Source organism: Elaeis guineensis, chromosome 13, assembly GCF_000442705.2.
Source record: "Elaeis guineensis isolate ETL-2024a chromosome 13, EG11, whole genome shotgun sequence".
Lineage (NCBI taxonomy): Eukaryota > Viridiplantae > Streptophyta > Magnoliopsida > Arecales > Arecaceae > Elaeis > Elaeis guineensis.
Genome location: NC_026005.2, coordinates 28,520,148 through 28,539,646, shown reverse-complemented (window position 1 = coordinate 28,539,646; position 19,499 = coordinate 28,520,148). Strand labels below are relative to the sequence as shown.

At 38.9% G+C, this 19,499-nt stretch overlaps 1 pseudogene; it reads right to left on the bottom strand.

Annotated features, from left to right (window-relative positions):
* Nucleotides 1-18,377, bottom strand: part of LOC109505120 (cysteine-rich receptor-like protein kinase 3) — a 76,653-nt pseudogene extending 58,276 nt beyond the window's left edge.
* Between the last annotated feature and the right edge of the window lie 1,122 nt (nt 18,378-19,499).

Here is a 19,499-nt window from a genome sequence, read left to right as displayed (position 1 = left end):
TCCATCCCTGAATTAGAAATTCAGTTAGTCCAGTACCAAAGCACAGTGAGTTGCTTGCAAGTCACTGAGGCGATCTCAAGTCTAAGGGACACTTATACCTATATCCCATCAGAGACATTCTCGACAGCAGAATACTCTGGAGTTGGTCATATTCAATGATGATGTACCAGTATATCTCATCTGTATGCCATACCAGTGTCTCTACACTCTTTGGTTAAGAGGACAACCAACCCATATGGCCTACAGCGATCAATGCTCGATAGAAGCTGTCGTCCTTATTAATAGCCTATCATTTGGTCGTGAACTGTTTTAAGGACTAATCGATAAATCCTCTCTTTATCGAATCTAAATAGTCCTAAGGACTTCATCATAACAATGGAGTTCATTAGAAGATGAAAGCTTATGATGAAAATACCAAATATATTTTATTTATTAACAAATCAATTACAATACTTGGTTGCTCAACTGTCAACAGCTTAACGATTGACTTTTTGGGACATATTTTTCAACAACTCTCACTTGTCCTAAAGCCACTCGACACAGTATCTAATACCCATCTGTTGCTCCTAGATTGATTTTCATGATTACAAAGCAGATTGAAGGGATACAAATAATTTTAAAATGAAAAAGTCCTTATGCTCTTCAAGGGCAAAATCATAATTTCACTAAAATCCTGATTTGATAGTACCATTTGGTAGAACAAATGATTTGAAATCTATTGATGAAAATTTCATTGTGTTTGGACTTATATTTTTGAAGTTATGAAGGTTTGAAGTGCATGAGTCGACTCATGAGTCAACTCATGGCACTGTGAGCTGATTGGCACGCAAAAATTCTCCTTGGCACGCTAGTTTTCTGGCTTGGCACGACCTGTGAGTCGACTCATGAGTCGACCCACAAGGCATGAGTCGACTCATGAGTCGACCCCTGCTAATTTGAGCCAAGAATTTCTAGAAACGCATTCTCTGGTTTTTGCAACAGAGGTCGACTCATGAGTCGACCCCTGAAGCATGAGTCGACTCATGAGTCGACCCCTGCGACGGGAAATGTCAGCAACGGCTATTTTTTTGCCCGTTTTAATTGTCATTTATGCTTTCTAAAAATCCTCTAACGGCTCTTTATCTACCTAAATTGTTTTCTCTTGCTTCTAATGCTACAAAATGCTTAAAATGATGAAAGAAATTATAGATTAAATAGCGGATCAAATATGAAATCAAAAACGAGAAGAACTGAAGAGAGGATCCAAAATTTGCAAGAAAAAAGCCTGAGATCAACGAAAAATCCAAAAAGAAAAAGAGAGAGGATCCACAATATACCAGAGAGAGTGTGAAAGAGAAAAGCAAGAGCTTTCAAGGAGAGAATCTTTCAAGCTTATTGTTTCTACCTTGATCTAGAGATCGTTCAAAGCTTTCAAGAGATCTTCAATCAACGATCAACCTCTTCTCAAGCATTCGTTCAACCGTTCATCCATCTTGAGAAAATCCGAAAAAGGGGTTCTTCATTTGAGTAAAGCTTTTATTGTTATATTTGCTCATTTAAGGAGCTGTTATTGTATTAATCTGTGATCTAAATATTCTTACTCTTTGTGAGTTTTTGTTCTTATTTTTGGAAGATTTCCAAAACAAGGAAAGGTTGATCCGAACCTGAAATCGGAGTGTTTTGGGTTTACTTGTACCCGAGAAACAAGTGATCTAGCTTGGGATAGCTAGTGTCGGAGTTTTCGATGTTTTGTATTCGGGTTGAATACAAAGGATAGTGGATTGAAATTTCCAAGTAGGATCTTGGGGAGTGGATGTAGGTGCAAGGTTAGTACCGAACCACTATAAATCCTTGTGTTTGTGGTGTGCTTTATTGCTTCACTTTATTTCTTTATTATATTCTTGCATTCCTGCTTTAGGTAATTAATATTGATTTAAAGTCTTTGTTTTGTTCTTCATAAGTAATCAGTTGGGCTTAAAATTTTTAGAAACCCAATTCACCCCCCCCTCTTGGGTTGCATAGCTGGGCAACAAGTGGTATCAGAGCCGGTGCTCTAGCCCTTCTTTGATCTAATAATCAAAGAGCCAAAGATCTATGGCAACCCATGTTGGTATTTCTCTAGCCGAGGGGCAATCAACAAACCGACCTCCATTTTTCAATGGGTCTAATTACACCTATTGGAAAGCTCGGATGAAGATTTTCATACAAGCACTCGACTATGATATGTGGAGTATCATAGTGAATGGTCCTCACACACCCACCAAGATTTTAGATGGTGAGGAATCAACCAAATCCGAGAAAGAATGGGATGAGGTTGACAAGAAATTGGCACAATTAAATGCCAAAGCCATGAATGTTCTTTATTGTGCACTAGATGCAAGTGAATTTAATCGCATTTCTACTTGTGCATCTGCTAAAGAAATATAGAATAGGTTAGAAGTCACCCATGAGGGAACAAATCAAGTAAAAGAGTCTAAAATAAACATGCTTGTACATAAATATGAATTGTTCAAGATAGAGCATGATGAGTCCATAACTGCTATGTTTACTCGTTTTACTGATATAATCAATGGTTTAAAGAGTCTTGGCAAATCTTATACTAACAGTGAACTTGTAAGGAAGATTCTCATGTCACTGCCAAGAACTTGGGAAGCCAAGGTGACTGCCATCCAAGAAGCAAAGGACTTGAACACTCTACCTCTAGAAGAGCTTCTTGGATCCTTGATGACTCATGAACTTAGCATGAAGCAACATCAAGAGGATGAAGTCAAAAAGAAAAGAACCATTGCCCTCAAATCCACAACTTCGCCTGATTATGAAACGGATGACTCTGAAGATGAAGATCAGGATGAAGAGATGGCTCTCATCACCCAAAAATTTAAGAAGTTTCTAAGAAAAAGGAAACAGAGGATGAGAAAGAAATTCACAAAAGGGGATCAAAGCAAAGAAAAGGAGAAAGATCAACCCCCTATATGCTACGAGTGCAAGAAGCCGGGATATTTCAGATCCGAATGTCCACAATTGAAGAAAGGTCCCAAAAAGTTCAAAAAGAAGACAATGATGGCGACCTGGAGTGCGAGTGATGACTCAAGCTCCGACGAGGAAACCTCAACAGAACAAGCCAATCTGTGCCTGATGGCACATGAAAATGAGGTAACTTCTGAATCCACTAGTGAATTTACTTTTGAAGAATTGCATGAAGCTCTCTATGATTCAATTGATGAATTAAAGTAACTAGGGAAGAAAAACAAAGAGCTGAAATTGAAAAATCAGTCCTTAGTGAAACAAGCTGAAAATCTTTCAATTGAAAAATTCACCTTGATTCAAGAAAATCAAAACTTAAAGGATGAAATGAACAAGCTGAAATCTATAGTAGATAAGTTCACCTTAAGTTCAAACAAACTAAATATGATCCTTGAAAATCAGAAAGCTATATATGATAAGGCTGGACTTGGTTATAAACCCCTGAAGAAATAAAAATTTCTGAAGGATATTTATGTAAATTATTCAAGTAACAAGTCTACAAATATTACTTATTTTAAATATGGAAGAATAGGACATAAATCATACACATGTCTTATTAACAAATATGCAAACACAAAGAAAATATGGGTTCCAAAAGGAACCATTCTGACTAACCTGAAAGGACCCAAGAAAGCTTGGGTACCTAAGACAGAAACGTGACCTTTGCTTGCAGGTGTGTCTAGCATCCCAAGAAGGAAACAGGAAATGGTATCTTGACAGCGGATGCTCGAGACACATGACTGGTGATGAATCACAATTCATCACGCTTGATGCTAAGGATGGAGGGATGGTCACCTTTGAAGATAATGGCAAAGAAAAGATCATCGGGATAGGTAACATTGGTATCACTCCCTCCAAATACATTGAGAATGTTTTATTAGTTAAAGGTTTAAAGCATAACTTACTTAGCATTAGTCAATTCTGTGATAAAGGGTATAAAGTAAGTTTTGAATCATCTGTTTGCATTGTGACGAGTCCTATTAACGATGGCATTAAATTTATAGGACATAGGCATGGCAATGTTTATATGGTAGACTGGAATGATTTAACCAAATTAGACATGCAATGCCTAGTTTCTTTAAATGCTAAAATAAATGAGACTAGTTGGCTGTGGCATCGTAGACTTGCACACATTAGCATGCATTCTCTCTCAAAATTAATTAAAAAGGATTTAGTTCTCGGTTTGCCAAAACTGAATTTTGAAAAGGATAGAATTTGTGATGCATGCCAATTAGGTAAACAAACTAGAGTATCATTTAAATCCAAAAATACTGTTTCAACTTCTAGACCTTTAGAGCTCTTACATATGGATTTATTTGGACCAACTAGAACCACTAGTCTAGGAGGAAAACAATATGGATTTGTAATAATAGATGATTACTCTCGTTTTACTTGGGTTTTCTTTTTAGCTCACAAAAATAAAACTTTTCAAATTTTCACTAAATTTCATCGAAAAGTCACTAATGAAAAAGGGTTTTCAATTCAAAATATTAGAAGTGATCATGGAACTGAATTTGAAAATCAAGATTTTGAAAATTTTTGTGATGAAAATGGAATTGGCCATAACTTCTCTGCTCCTAGGACACCTCAACAAAATGGGGTAGTTGAAAGAAAAAATAGAACCTTAGAAGAAATGGCCCGTACCATGCTTTGTGAAAGCAACCTTCCAAGATATTTTTGGGCGGAAGCTATTAACACAGCATGTTACATTTTAAATCATGCTTTAATTAGACAATTTTTAAAGAAAACCCCCTATGAACTTTGGAAAGGAAGAAAACCAAATATTGCATATTTTCATGTCTTTGGTTGCCGATGTTTTGTATTAAATAATGGAAAAAAAAAACTTGGTAAATTTGATGCAAAATCAGATGAAGCAATCTTTTTAGGTTACTCCTCCACTAGTAAAGCATTTAGAGTTTTTAGAGTTTTCAACAAAAGAACTTTAATAGTTGAGGAGTCCATACATGTTGTCTTTGATGAATCTAACGATCTTCCTTCAAGGAAGAATGAGGGTGTTGATGATGTAGATCCACTAATAGAAGGTATGAAGGAGATCACTCTGAAAAATTCAGCAACTCCAGAAGACAAGGATCAAGAAGACAAACAAAATGAGAAAGGTGAAAAAATTCAAGAACAACCTCAAGGTACAAATGATTTACCCAAGGAATGGAGGTATGTTCACAACCACCCTAAGGAGTTAATAATTGGTGATCCTATGCATGGGGTAAAAACCCGTTCTTCACTTAGAGATGTACTTAATCATTGTGCATTTGTATCTCAACTTGAACCTAAAACTTTTGAAGAAGCTGAAAATGATCATAACTGGATTAATGCTATGCAAGAAGAACTTAATCAATTTAAAAGAAATAATGTTTGGACCTTAGTGAAAAGATCTAAAGATTATTCAATAATTGGTACAAAGTGGGTCTTTAGAAATAAATTAGATGAGCATGGAAATGTAATTAGAAATAAAGCAAGACTGGTTGCTAAGGGATATAATCAAGAAGAAGGAATTGATTTTGATGAAACCTTTGCACCTGTTGCTAGATTAGAAGCTATTAGACTTCTACTTGCATATGCTTGCTTTATGAAATTCAAATTATTTCAAATGGATGTTAAAAGTGCATTTTTAAATGGATATATTTCTGAAGAAGTATATGAAGAACAACCCCCTGGATTTGAAAATCATACTTTTCCCAATCATGTCTTTAGATTAAATAAAGCTTTATATGGTCTAAAACAAGCACCTAGAGCATGGTATGAAAGGCTAAGCAAATTTCTACTAAATAATGGTTTCTCAAGAGGCAATGTAGATACAACCCTATTTATTAAAAGAAACCAAAATGATATGCTAATTATACAAATTTATGTTGATGACATAATTTTTGGGTCTACTAATGAATCCCTTTGTCAAGACTTTGCTAAGCTTATGCAGGGAGAGTTCGAGATGAGCATTATGGGAGAACTCACCTTCTTCCTCGGACTCCAAATCAAACAATCAAAAGAGGGAATCTCCATCACCCAAAGCAAGTACACCAAGGAACTACTCAAAAGATTTGGAATGGAGAACTGCAAACCAATTGGCACACCAATGAGTCCCTCAAGTAAGCTTGACAAGGATGATGAAGGTAAAAGCGTAGACTTAAAATACTATAGAGGTATGATTGGCTCATTATTATATCTAACTGCAAGTAGGCCTGATATCATGTTTAGTGTTTGCTTATGTGCAAGATATCAATCTAATCCTAAGGAATCTCATTTGAATGCTGTTAAAAGAATCCTTAGATACTTAAATGGTACACAAACTATAGGGCTATGGTACTCTAAGGACTCACAAATTAATTTATTAGGATATTCAGATGCTGATTTTGCTGGATGTAAATTAGATAGAAAAAGCACAAGTGGAACTTGCCAATTTTTTGGAGTTAACCTAATCTCATGGTTTAGCAAGAAACAAAATTCGATGGCACTGTCTACGGCTGAGGCCGAATACATTGCAGCTGGAAGTTGTTGTGCTCAAATCTTGTGGATTAAGCAACAACTCGAAGATTTTAGAATCAAACTTAATGAAACACCAATAAGATGTGACAACACAAGTGCCATAATCTATCTAAAAATCCAATACAACACTCAAGATCCAAACATATTGAAATAAGATATCATTTTATAAGAGAACATGTTCAAAATAAAAATGTAATTCTTGAATATGTTTGCACTGAAAATCAATTAGCCGATATCTTTACAAAGACCCTTAGTGAGGATAGATTCTGTGAAATTAGGAGAAATCTAGAAATTTTAGATCCATTTGTCTGAAATTTCTCAATTTCCAAAGAATAGATGTCAAAAAAAAAAATCTTAGAGCTCAATTTTCAACATCTATCCTGGTCCCAAAAGCTCAGAATTATCACTCTAAAAACTTATCATTGAGCAAAATTCCTTCTCCCAAAATTTCAAATTTTTCTGGAATTTATTTGCATTTTTCCTGAATTTCTGAACTTCATGAGTCGACCCCCATGAGTCGACTCAATGGAAAACTTGTAAATCCCACCAACTTTCAACGGGTTCATTGTTTTTATAAGGGTTACTGTTTGTGAGACGACTCATCTTCCCATCGTTCTTCTTCCAAAAGCCGTCTTCTCCAACTCTTCTTGCTCCAAATCCAAGGATCAATTCTGAGGCAATTCTCCCTCCTACTCTCCACCAAAAATCGCCTCCTTGGAAAAGAGATTTCTCGTGCTTTCTCGCTTTGCTTGGTGCGGTTGGAACGTGCCCTAGCACTTCATCGAACTTCCAAAATCCACTTCCTTTCTCCACTAAAATTCCTCTTTACTCTCTTGTGATCCCTCCTCCTCTGAATTCAAGTCTTCTTGTCTGCTACTTTATTGGATATGGCTCCAAAGATGAAACTTCCCCAAAGAAGAAAATCAATCCGTGAGCCTGAGAAAATTGTCCGAAAGAAAAGGCATGCTCAGTCTTCCAGTGTTCCTGCTCCAGTTTCAGTACCTGCTCAAGGTCCCTCTCAATCCTCCATAAGCCCCAGTGTGAATCCTCTTTCTGATAGAAAAGTAGAAACCGGAAAAAATATAGATTTTCGGTTCTTTGAGAAAGAAGGCTTTACTTTTGCTACCAAGATCAAAAATCAAGGATGAAAACTTTACTGCTCCCTTAAGGAAGTCACCTATGTTGACCTTGTTAGAGAGTTCTACCAGAACCTACATTATAGAAACGGGTCAGTGACTTCAACAGTCAAAGGATTGACATATGCTTGGATTCTAGGATATTGGGAGATATACTTCAGTTGCCTAGTGAAGGATACTCATATATGGAACTCCCAATTAAAGAAGAAGGGATCAGAATTATCTTAGGAGAAGCTTTTTCAGGAAGTTTAAACAAATTGGAAGCAAAGCTATTATCCATTGAGATGAGGGTCCTGCATCAGATTGTAACAAAACTCCTTTTTTCTAGGAGTGGTAGACATGACTTACTGTCTGGCAGAGATGTATGTGTCATGTTTCATATCATCACTCAGACCCCCTAAACCTCCCTGCACTTATGATAGAGGCCATGAGAGAAACTTTGAACAGATCCAAGGCACACTTGCCTTATGGTATGGCCCTTACTAGAGTATTTAGGAGGTTTGGAGTTAGCTGTGAAGGGGAGGCATCTACCAAGCTCTCACATGTGGACACTTTCAACCAACACAGCCTGCACCGAATGGGAATTACAAAGACTGTTGGTGGTTGGACCAAGGGCTCTGAAGAAAGAGCTGAAGAGAGAGCTGAGGAAAGAGCTGAAGACAGAACTGAAGGCAGAGTAGAAGAAGAAGGTCCATCTTCTCCTGTACATGACTTCAGGGCAGCTTCACCAGATACCCAGTTCATTCCTGATACTGAGGCTGGCCCTTCAGAGTTTACTAGGATGCCCACACCAGTGTATCAGCCAGAGAGCAGAGCACCTCATTCAGAGTTCAGACTGGCTGACGATCAGATCGAGCATATATCACAGCGTGTGGCTTCTTTGCTGTCTAGTCAGTGGGTAGTACTTCTTTTGCACCTGGTGCCACTTCTTCTGATCAGACCATTACTCCCCACATCTCCACTGTGTTTCAGATGATATCAGATCAGTCCATCAGGATACAGCAGCTTGAGGACACAGTCTGGAGACTTACTGGCAGAGTTCTTGACTTGCAGGGGCAAGTCCTTGCATTGGCCCATCCCCAGCCACAGGAGTCTACCATTGAGGTCACAGACCTCATTGCAGAGGCTGGCAGGCTCAGAGGAGCACTAGAAGGTGGATATGAGCTACTGAGGAAAGAGATCCGAGGATCGAGTGAGCATGCTACCACCCAGTTCACTGCTCTACTTCAATCTGTTTCCAGAGCACTGAACGTACTTGATTCTATCAGACTCATGGTATCAGCCCTAGCATCTCAGCATTCTCAGCCACCCAGTTCATCTCGCTCTCCTACTCGTGGCAGAGGCAGACGGGGTAGAGGACGTACTTCTGATCCATCATCTCCTCACCCTATATCTGATGACTCCGATCATTGACTTATCTTGATCTTTACTAGGTCCTAGGAGTTAGTATCTTGTTCTAGGATCTATACCTTGGGGCCATGTATTGATAATTAGCTGGTTGAATTTTATTTTTAAGAACTATGTATTGAAACAATTATGATATTAATGGAATCATCTTTTACCTATATTTCTACCTCTTTGTAATGATATCGATCATATTTTGGTTATATATTTTTTCTTGTTGAAATATTGTCTTCTCTTTGTTGTTGTTTGCTGTTGATAATTGCTATATTAAGGGGGAGCAAACATCTGTGAAAAACTCTAAAGGGGAAGAAATTAAAGAATGTTTCAAAAGGAAGAATTAACTATGTTTGATGATGTCAAAAAGGAGGAGAAATTAAACAAAAACAAAAATTGAAATTAGACAAAAAGCAAAACCCTAAATTATGAGAAAAAGGAGAAATTAAACAAAAACAAAATTGAAAGATTAAACAAACTAGAGAAATTAAACAAAAACAAAATTGAAAGATAAACAAACTTGAGAAATTAAACAAAAATTAAAATAAAACAAAAAAGATTAAAATATATTGGGAAACAAATATTGGAGAAATTAAACAAAACTTTGAGAATTTGGTATCGAAATTTGGTATCAGACAGAACTTAAACAAAAAGTCATCCATCAAAAGCAAAATCATAAGTACAATGCAAATAAGTATTTTTTTATATGCTCTGATATATTTCAAAATTCAAACTTGCTCTGATACATCTTTTGAAATTTTACTCACGTTGATACATCTTAAGAAATTTGTTTTACTCTGATACACCCTACAATTTCTTTTAACTCGCTCTGATACATGATAAAATTTAATCCGATACATGTGAAGGTTTCTCTGATATATTATAACATTTGATCTGATACAGTGAGAAAGTTTCTCTGATATATTATGACATTTGCTCTAATACAGTGTAAATTTTCTCTGATATATTATAAAATTTTCTTGCTCCGATACATTGTAAAATCTTTTCTGATAACATTGTAAAAAAAAATTTTTTCTTGCTCTGATACATTGCAAAATTTATTTATCTTCTCTTGCTCTGATATATCTTAAACTCAAAATGATCTAATACCCTTTTCAAATCTTTAAGAAAATGGACAAACTATTTTTGCATTTATATTACATGCCAAAAGAATCATACTCTTTTCAAGCATATACACCTATAATGGATTCTTTTGAAATTAATGCATTAACATAAATATTTTGTTCAAATATTTTGTCATCATCAAAAAGGGGGAGATTGTTGCTCCTAGATTGATTTTGATGATTACAAAGCAGATTGAAGGGATACAAATAATTTTAAAATGAAAAAGTTCTTATGCTCTTCAAGAGCAAAATCGTAATTTCACTAAAATCCTGATTTGATAGTACCATTTGGTAGAACAAATGATTTGAAATCTATTGGTGAAAATTTCATTGTGTTTGGACTTATATTTTTGAAGTTATGAAGGTTTGAAGTGCATGAGTCGACTCATGAGTCAACTCATGGCACTGTGAGCTGATTGGCACGCAAAAATTCTCCTTGGCACGCTAGTTTTCTGGCTTGGCACGACCTGTGAGTCGACTCATGAGTCGACCCACAAGCATGAGTCGACTCATGAGTCGACCCCTGCTAATTTGAGCCAAGAATTTCCAGAAACGCATTCTCTGGTTTTTGCAACAGAGGTCGACTCATGAGTCGACCCTGAAGCATGAGTCGACTCATGAGTCGACCCCTGCGATGGGAAATGTCAGCAACGGCTATTTTTTTGCCCGTTTTAATTGCCATTTATGCTTCCTAAAAATCCTCTAACGGCTCTTTATCTACCTAAATTGTTTTCTCTTGCTTCTAATGCTACAAAATGCTTAAAATGATGAAAGAAATTGCAGATTAAATAGCGGATCAAATGTGAAATCAAAAACGAGAAGAACTGAAGAGAGGATCCGAAATTTGCAAGAAAAAGCCTGAGATCAATGAAAAATCCAAAAAGAAAAAGAGAGAGGATCCACAATATACCAGAGAGAGTGTGAAAGAGAAAAGCAAGAGCTTTCAAGGAGAGAATCTTCAAGCTTATTGTTTCTACCTTGATCTAGAGATCGTTCAAAGCTTTCAAGAGATCTTCAATCACGATCAACCTCTTCTCAAGCATTCATTCAACCGTTTATCCATCTTGAGAAAATCCGAAAAAGGGTTCTTCATTTGAGTAAAGCTTTTATTGTTATATTTGCTCATTTAAGGAGCTTTATTGTATTAATCTGTGATCTAAATATTCTACTCTTTGTGAGTTTTTGTTCTTGTTTTTGGAAGATTTTCAAAACAAGGAAAGGTTGATCCAAACCTGAAATCGGAGTGTTTTGGATTTACTTGTACCCGAGAAATAAGTGATCTAGCTTGGGATAGTTAGTGTCAGAGTTTCCGACGTTTTGTATTCGGGTTGAATACAAAGGATAGTGGATTGAAATTCCCAAGTAGGATCTTGGGGAGTGGATGTAGGTGCAAGGTTAGCACCGAACCACTATAAATCCTTGTGTTTGTGGTGTGCTTTATTGCTTCACTTTATTTCTTTATTATATTCTTGCATTCCTGCTTTAGGTAATTAATATTGATTTAAAGTCTTTGTTTTGTTCTTCATAAGTAATCAGTTGGGCTTAAAATTTTTAGAAACCCAATTCACCCCCCCCTCTTGGGTTGCATAGCTGGGCAACAATATATATCCGTACCTAGACATATCATCGGTAAAGGTAATGAAATAGACGTAGTTACCTCTAGTCGGTACATCAAATGGGCCGCACACATCCGTATGTACTAGGGCAAGTAGGTCTGTGGCCCTTTCCCCATATCCCACAAAAGGAAGCTTGGTCATTTTGCCTTGAAAGCATGATTCACAAACTGGATATGACTCAGAAGTCAACGAACTCAATAGCCCGGATTTTTCTAATTTGTTAACCCTGTCTTCCACTATATGACCTAGCCTTAGGTGCCACAGATACCTATTATTTAGACTATCTCTAGGCCTTTTAATTCCTATGGTATTCATATTTTGCTCAATATTAAATACAGATACATCAATATGTAGCTGATAGAGACCGTTAATAAGAAAATCATCTGCAACTTTATTATTTTCATAAAAAATATTACAATGGTCCTTATGAAAACTAATCACATAGCCTTCTTGTGCTAAACATGAAACAGAAATCAAATTCCTGCTTGCTGCAGGCACATAATAACAGTCTCTTAAAACTAAATCTAATCCTAACGATAATCACAGAGGGTAGGTTCCCACGGTCACAGCAGCAACTCTTGCTCCGTTCTCGATGTGTAAGATCATCTCCCCATCCCTCAGCCTCCTGCTCTCCTCAAGACCCTGCATAGAAGTGCACAAATGAGCACTAGAACCAGAGTCAAGCACCCAACTGGATGCAGAAGAAACCGTAAGATTAGACTCTAAAATGAGCATACCTCCAGAAGGACCATCCTTCTTGTTCTTCAGGGTGGCCAGGTACTGAGGACAGTTCTGCTTCCTCTTCTTTCCATCCACCTTCTGCTTCTTCGCAGACTTCTTTTTCTTTTCAAAAGACTTTCTCTTGGAAAAATTTTGCTCCACAGCAAGAACTGAGCCTTTTGAACCCTTCATGGAAAGCTCAGCCGTAACCAGCATGTTTATTAACTCGGCTAAGGTACACTGCATCTTATGCATATGAAAGTTCATGATGAACTGACCATATGCATCGGACAAGGACTGAAGGATCACATCAATCTGAAAATCTTTGTCTAAGATGATATCGAGCTTCTCAAGCTCCTTAAGATCCTTGATCATTGTCAAACAATGATCTTGGACTGACTGCCCATCACGTATCTTGGCCTTAAAAAGTCTTTGACAGACTTGATACTTGGCCGCACGACTCTGTTCACCAAACAACTCTTGCAGGTGAGCCAACATTTGGTGGATAGTCAAAATATTCTCATGTTGGCACTGCAAGTCATCAGACATTGCACCCAACATGTAGTACCTTGCTTTGTTATCATCATCCGTCCACTTTTTCAGAGACGCTCTCTGTTCAGTAGTCGGACGTACTGGTATGGCAGGTGGGTACTGGTCCAAGATATGAGTCAATTTTTTGGAACCCAGAATAATTCTGTAATTTCTCAATCAGTCTTTGAAATTGGGTCCAGTCAGTCTATGGGTGTCTAGAATTTTGGTCAGGGGTTTGAGGCAGACATATTTCCTGTAGAGAGTCAAAAGTTTCTAGTTAGATTTTATAATCAGACTCAACTAATTTATTTAGGATTTTTATTTTTAAACAAATTAGGCTCCCACTATTTTCTCAGATCCCTACACTCCCTTGGTAGAGATGTGAAAATCTCTATGATCAGTGATTTTTAGTGGTGGTGTGGTCTCACCGACTGGCTCACCACCTCACCTAACAGTTATTGGTGATGGGTCAACTGATGAGTGGATAACTCTTGTCCAATGATTCTCTAATCATGGTGCACCCAAAAATTTGGTCTCTAATTCATGAAGCTCATCGTGTCCGGGATATTGCTCCAATCCTTAGTTAAGTCAAACCCACCATTTGCACGAACTAGATTCCTGATTGGGTCCTTCACCGTATCCGAAATATTGAGCCCAACCCATCCTCTAATCCATAGCATCCAATGCCTAATGGACATGGTTGCATCTTTCCGATGCAACTGAGCCACTGTAACCAGTCGAGAACAATCAACCCCGGAAAGAGCCCGCACATCCACAATGGTGGAAGACCTAGACTTAATATTTTCTTAGAGAGATTTATTTAGGTCTCATTAAACTTGACTTGACATAGTCATAATAATTATGACTAACCTAGTGGCATGGGTTAGCTCAAATTGTTAGCCACCTCTAATCAGAACTAAGTCGACACATATGACCAGGTAAGTAAGATCGGTGGGAGGGATATGCCATTAACTTGATAAGAACACATTCGAGTCGAGTAGCTCCCAATTAAAAATCAGTCAGTCGCATCTGTCCAACTTACCTTAGACACCAAATTATCGAACCAGAACTAATTGAGTTAGCCTACAATCCAGGCTCTAACCATTGAGCCAAATTAGGTCTTAACTTGATCGAGTCACATCTAAATGTGATTCGACCTTGACCCAGACTTAATCCTATTAGGCTGGTCAATTATTAGCTTTCATTATCCCACCTAACCAACTCTTGATTCGGTTTGATCAACTGCGAGACCTAATTGAGCTACCCAAGCTCGAACCCAATTTTATGAAAATATCTTAGATCTGAAATTCTCAATTTTAGACCTAACTTAATTTCATAAACTTAATTCATTAATTAAGTTTGGGTTCATAAACAAAGCATGTAAAATAAATCTTAGAGTTTCAGGATCTAGGGTTTTACAGAAAAGTAAGTTTTGATTTCTGATTAAGGATGAACGCGCGGCACCCCTATACGTCATATGAACACCCCATTGAATGGAAAGAGAGGGTTTTAAAATCTTACTTTGTTCTTATGACCGGACGGCCATGAGAAACACCTTAATCAGAAATATAAATTTAACTACAAAACTAGTTAGATCTAAATTAACATATCACATATACAATTTAAGATCCAACTAATGCATGCTTTGCATACATCTCATGTATCAAAAATCAATCTAATTAACATACTTTCAGATCTAATACATCACATGTAATATCTAAAAAATAGAATTTAAATTAAACTATTCAAAATAAAAACTATTCTAGACAAGTTACTAGAATAATTCTACAACTAGTCTAGGCATGCAACAGATCAATTTTATGAAATAATTAAAATTTTATTTTCTATTTTTGATCTGATTATAATAATTATAACATCAAAAAAATAAAAAATAAATTATATTTAATTCATATTTTAATCTCATTAAAATATAAAACTTAAGACTATTCATGGATTCAATTAATCCTAGTCTAGTCATACATCTTATGCATGTTAGATCTTCTTAGATTTAATTTTAAATATTTTAATTTTAGATTCTATCATATATGATGTGATATCTGAAATCATTTAATATTAAATAAATTAAAATTAAAATAAAATTTAAAATAGATCTGAAATAAAGCCAACAACCTGGCTCTGATACCACTTGAAGGAGGAGAAACATTTTCTCCGCGTAGGATCTTCCAGATTTCATCAAATCTGGGTGGAATGATTTTAAAAAAAATTATCCTACATATTTCAGATCTAATTCTCTAGATTTAATTTTATTATCTGATATTTAAAATCTAAAATTAAATCTAAAACTATGATAAAAGAAGAAATACCTCAAGGGTAATCTGATTACCCTGTAGATGATCTCTGCACAGCCCGAGGTTCTGATGTAGCCACGCAAGCGCTTGGCCTCTACCAATATCCACTCGAGCAGGATCTGGAATGTCTTCTCTTCACAAATCTATGCTCCAAAAATTAGATCTTTATCTGATTTGAAAGTACTTCAGAACTTCTTCTGAAGTTGGAGCAGTAGCCTGTCGAAGATGTCCTGCAGCCTTCTGTTCCAGGCGTCACCACGCCTTAGATCTCTGCTATATGGATGTCCAACTTTTTGGACGTAAAGAGGGGAGGAAGAAGAGTAGGTAGGACATGGAGAAGAGGGTAGGGGGCTGCAGCTATTGGGTTTTGTGCATAAAATAATTTCCTCTATGAAACCCTAGGCAGCAGGGTTTATATAGACCCTGTATGCTTTGCAGTGCCACATCATTCAACCAATCAAAAAATTCTAATAAATTCTAAAAAAATTCTAAAAAAATTCTAATTGGTGGAGTGATGTCATCTGATCACATCAAATAAAAACCCCACCCTCTCTCCAAAGTTGGTGCCAACAATGGATAAGCTCAATCAAGGTGGCACCAAAGAGTCCAAGTTTATCAGGACTCTTTGGTTCTTATCCATTTGGGGCACCCACTTTGATCCAATTGGACTCATTCCATAATTTGATTATGGCACCCAATTCAATTAGGTTTTGACATGTGGACACTCTACAAAAATTCTCCAATGAGCCCTCTTCAGTTTAAGACCCATATGTCAACTTTTGACAGATATCCTAAAATGAAATTGGCAGGTGGTAGGAATTAGCAGGTGTTGTCTTAAATTCATCTCATGAATAAAGACAAGCCTTTTTTGAGCTGGACAAACTTTATTTAGACTGAGAGAAACCTTCCTAAGGTTCTCTGGATGAGTTGAATCAGATTTAGCTCAGTAGAGACAGAAAAGATTACACGAGGAGAAAGTTAGGCTCAATTGTGTGCTAGCACGATTTCCTTGAATCTAATTGGATCTTATCCAAATCAATTGAGTTAGCCCAATTGATGACATCCAGACCCTTACCTTTATTTGTGTGATCCAGTTAGGTTCAATTCCATATGGTAATGAGATATGTCGTGATCTCATCATCGACATCATCGAAACTCCTTTCGATAGATCAGAACTCTTCTGATTCAGACAATTAGAATGATCGATCATCAATATCATTTTAATTGCTCCCAAAATCCACTAGTGACATCTAGCAGTATATGGTGGCAACCCATTAGAACTGAAGATGAATCTCTCGGTGCAGCTACCTATATGATTGAGTTTCTCTATCATGAGTCCCGACTGAATAGGGTTAAGGTGATCTCGTCAAACCCAACATCAGTCATATGAATTAATCGATCGATCCGAGTTTGATGTGAAATCTTAATGAAAAACTTTTTTCTATTATTTCACTCTGCCAGGGCCATGGGCTTAAGGACTCAATCTTTCGATCACCATAGGACTACTTCTCTCATCTACCGAGGTTGATAGATCCCATCTTGGTGCGACCTAGTTCCTACAATGAATATGCTACAGCCAACATACACCTCAGGGTTCTGAATGGCTAGGAGATCGAGTTATGGTGTAGTCAAACTATAACACACTCAAGGTGAACTGTCGATGCATCTCAGGTCAAAGAACTAGACACACAACTACAGCATCGAGCTAGTCATCGACGAGAAGGTAGACTTCCTTATGATTGCTCGAAGTGGTCAAGCTCAGTACTCTCATTCTCAATGAATATCTGTACTCTCACTCCGGTGTCTCCACATCGTAGACTTAAGACACATCTACCCTAAGAAAGCGATCATATACCAACCTTCCGGATCGATCACCATCCTCGTGATGATCCTATGGTCAGGAGCTGTTTATGAGTTAGTTATGTAAATTCATGCCTTAAATTTTTAACTCTTGAAAATATGAATTTACATTCCCACTAACTCAAAGGATGTATCACAGACACAATGTACACAATGTGATAGAAGAATAACCCTTTTACTCATTTATAGTCAAAATTATAAATTTGTCCTTAGATCTGTATAAGAATGTGTCAGCCGATCTGGCATCTATGGCACACATCTAACACCCGACCCATCCCGGCTCCACCCGATCCCCCCGACCCGACCCGGCCCGGTTCCACCCAACTCACCCTAGGCTGACTCGACCTGGCCCGACCCGCATCATCCTGGCCTGAACCAGAACTGACCCAGCCCGACCCTACCATCCTCGACCCGGCATGGGCCGGACCGAACCCGACCCGCCCTAGCTCCACCTAACCCGCCCAAGCCCGACCCGACTCAGCTCCACCCGACTTGCCCCAGCCCGACCCGACCCGCCTCAGCTCCACCCGACCCACCCCGACTCGACCCAACCCGGCTCCACCCGACTTGCCCCAACCCGACTTGACCTGGCCCGACTCGCCTCATCTCGGCCTGACCCGGAACCAACCTAGCCCAGACCCTACCATCCCTGACCTGGCACAGACCGGACCCGACCCGACCCGACCCACCCTAGCTCCACCCGACCCGCCCCAGCTCAACTCGATCAGGCCCAACCTGCCTCATCCTGGCCCGACCCTAAACCGACTCGGCCCAGACCCGACCATCCCCGACCCAGCACAGACCGAACCCGACCCACCCTAGCTCCACCCGACACACCCTAGCCCGACCCACCCTAGCCCGACCCGACTTGGCTCCACCTGACTCGCCCCAACCCGACCCGATCGGACCCGACTCCACCCAACTCGCCCCAGCCCGACCCGACCCTGCCCGACCCACCCTATCCTGGCCTGACTTGGCCCAACCTGACCCGACTCGACTCCACCCGACCAGCCCCAGCCCGACCCGACCCGACCCGATCCAGCCCGACCCGCCCCACCCCAACCCCAGGCCCCGACACGCAGGTTGGCCGTGGCATGCAGGCCACGATGCACCGGCACCGTGCCCGGCATGTCGGTCCTGGCATGTAGGCCCCGGCACATAGGCATGCAGGCCCGCCATCTCGGCCTAGGCGGCCGTCCCTAGCACACTGACAGTGGAATGCCGCCACTGTGTGGCCGTGGCTTGTAGGCCTGCAGGCCCCACACGGTCGCGGGCCGCCATCTTGGCCCAGGCGGCTGTCCCCAGCACGTTGGCACTATGCCTGGCACGCCGGTCCCGGCATGCAGGCACGCAGGCCTGCCATCCCGATCCAGGTGGCCGTCAACAGCACACCGGCCGCAGCACACCGATCGCTGTGTGGCCGCGGCCCATAGGCCTGCATGCTCGCAGGCCCCACGCAACTGCAAACCACCGTCCCAACCCAGGCGGCCATCCCTAGCTCGTCGGCACCGTGCCCGGCACACCGACTATGGCACGCTAGCCCCATGCCGTTCCCCATCCTCATTTTCTGCCCGAACACAACCCAAAAAACAAAGCTCAACACGACTCACCTCGACGGCAGCGGCGATGGCGAAAGAGCTCCGGATGGTGGAGGAAGCCGGAGGGGATGCAGGAGGCAGGGAGGCTGGGAGAAGAATGCGGGAGGCAGGGAGAAGAATGCGGGAGACCAAACGCTGTGGAGGGGAAGAGGAAGAAAAATGGATTTCTGATGGGACCTGAAGGGACGCGGGGTATTAGCAACATAATTTTTCATCGTCAATAATTTATTTTCATCACAAATAAATTGAACAAAAATAATATTTATGATAAAAAATATATTTTCATCTCTAATAATGTTATTAGCGATGGAAAAAAATTTTTGTCGCTAATAATTTCCGCCATAAAAAAATTTTTCACTGAAAAAATTCACGCCCCGAGAAAAAATTATTTATGATGAAAATAATTTGTTTCATCTCTATTTTTATAATTAGCGATGAAAATTTTATTCCGTCGCTAATAATCATTCAAAAAAATTTTTTTTTGATTTGGATAATACAATGATACATGCGATATATGTATATATATACATACATATATATATATATATATATATATATATATATATATATATATATATGTATGTATGTATGTAGTATGTATGTATATGTGTATATATATATGTGTGTCTATGTATATATATATATATATGTGTGTGTGTTTGTGTATGTATATATGTATATATATACACATATTAAGTTGGTA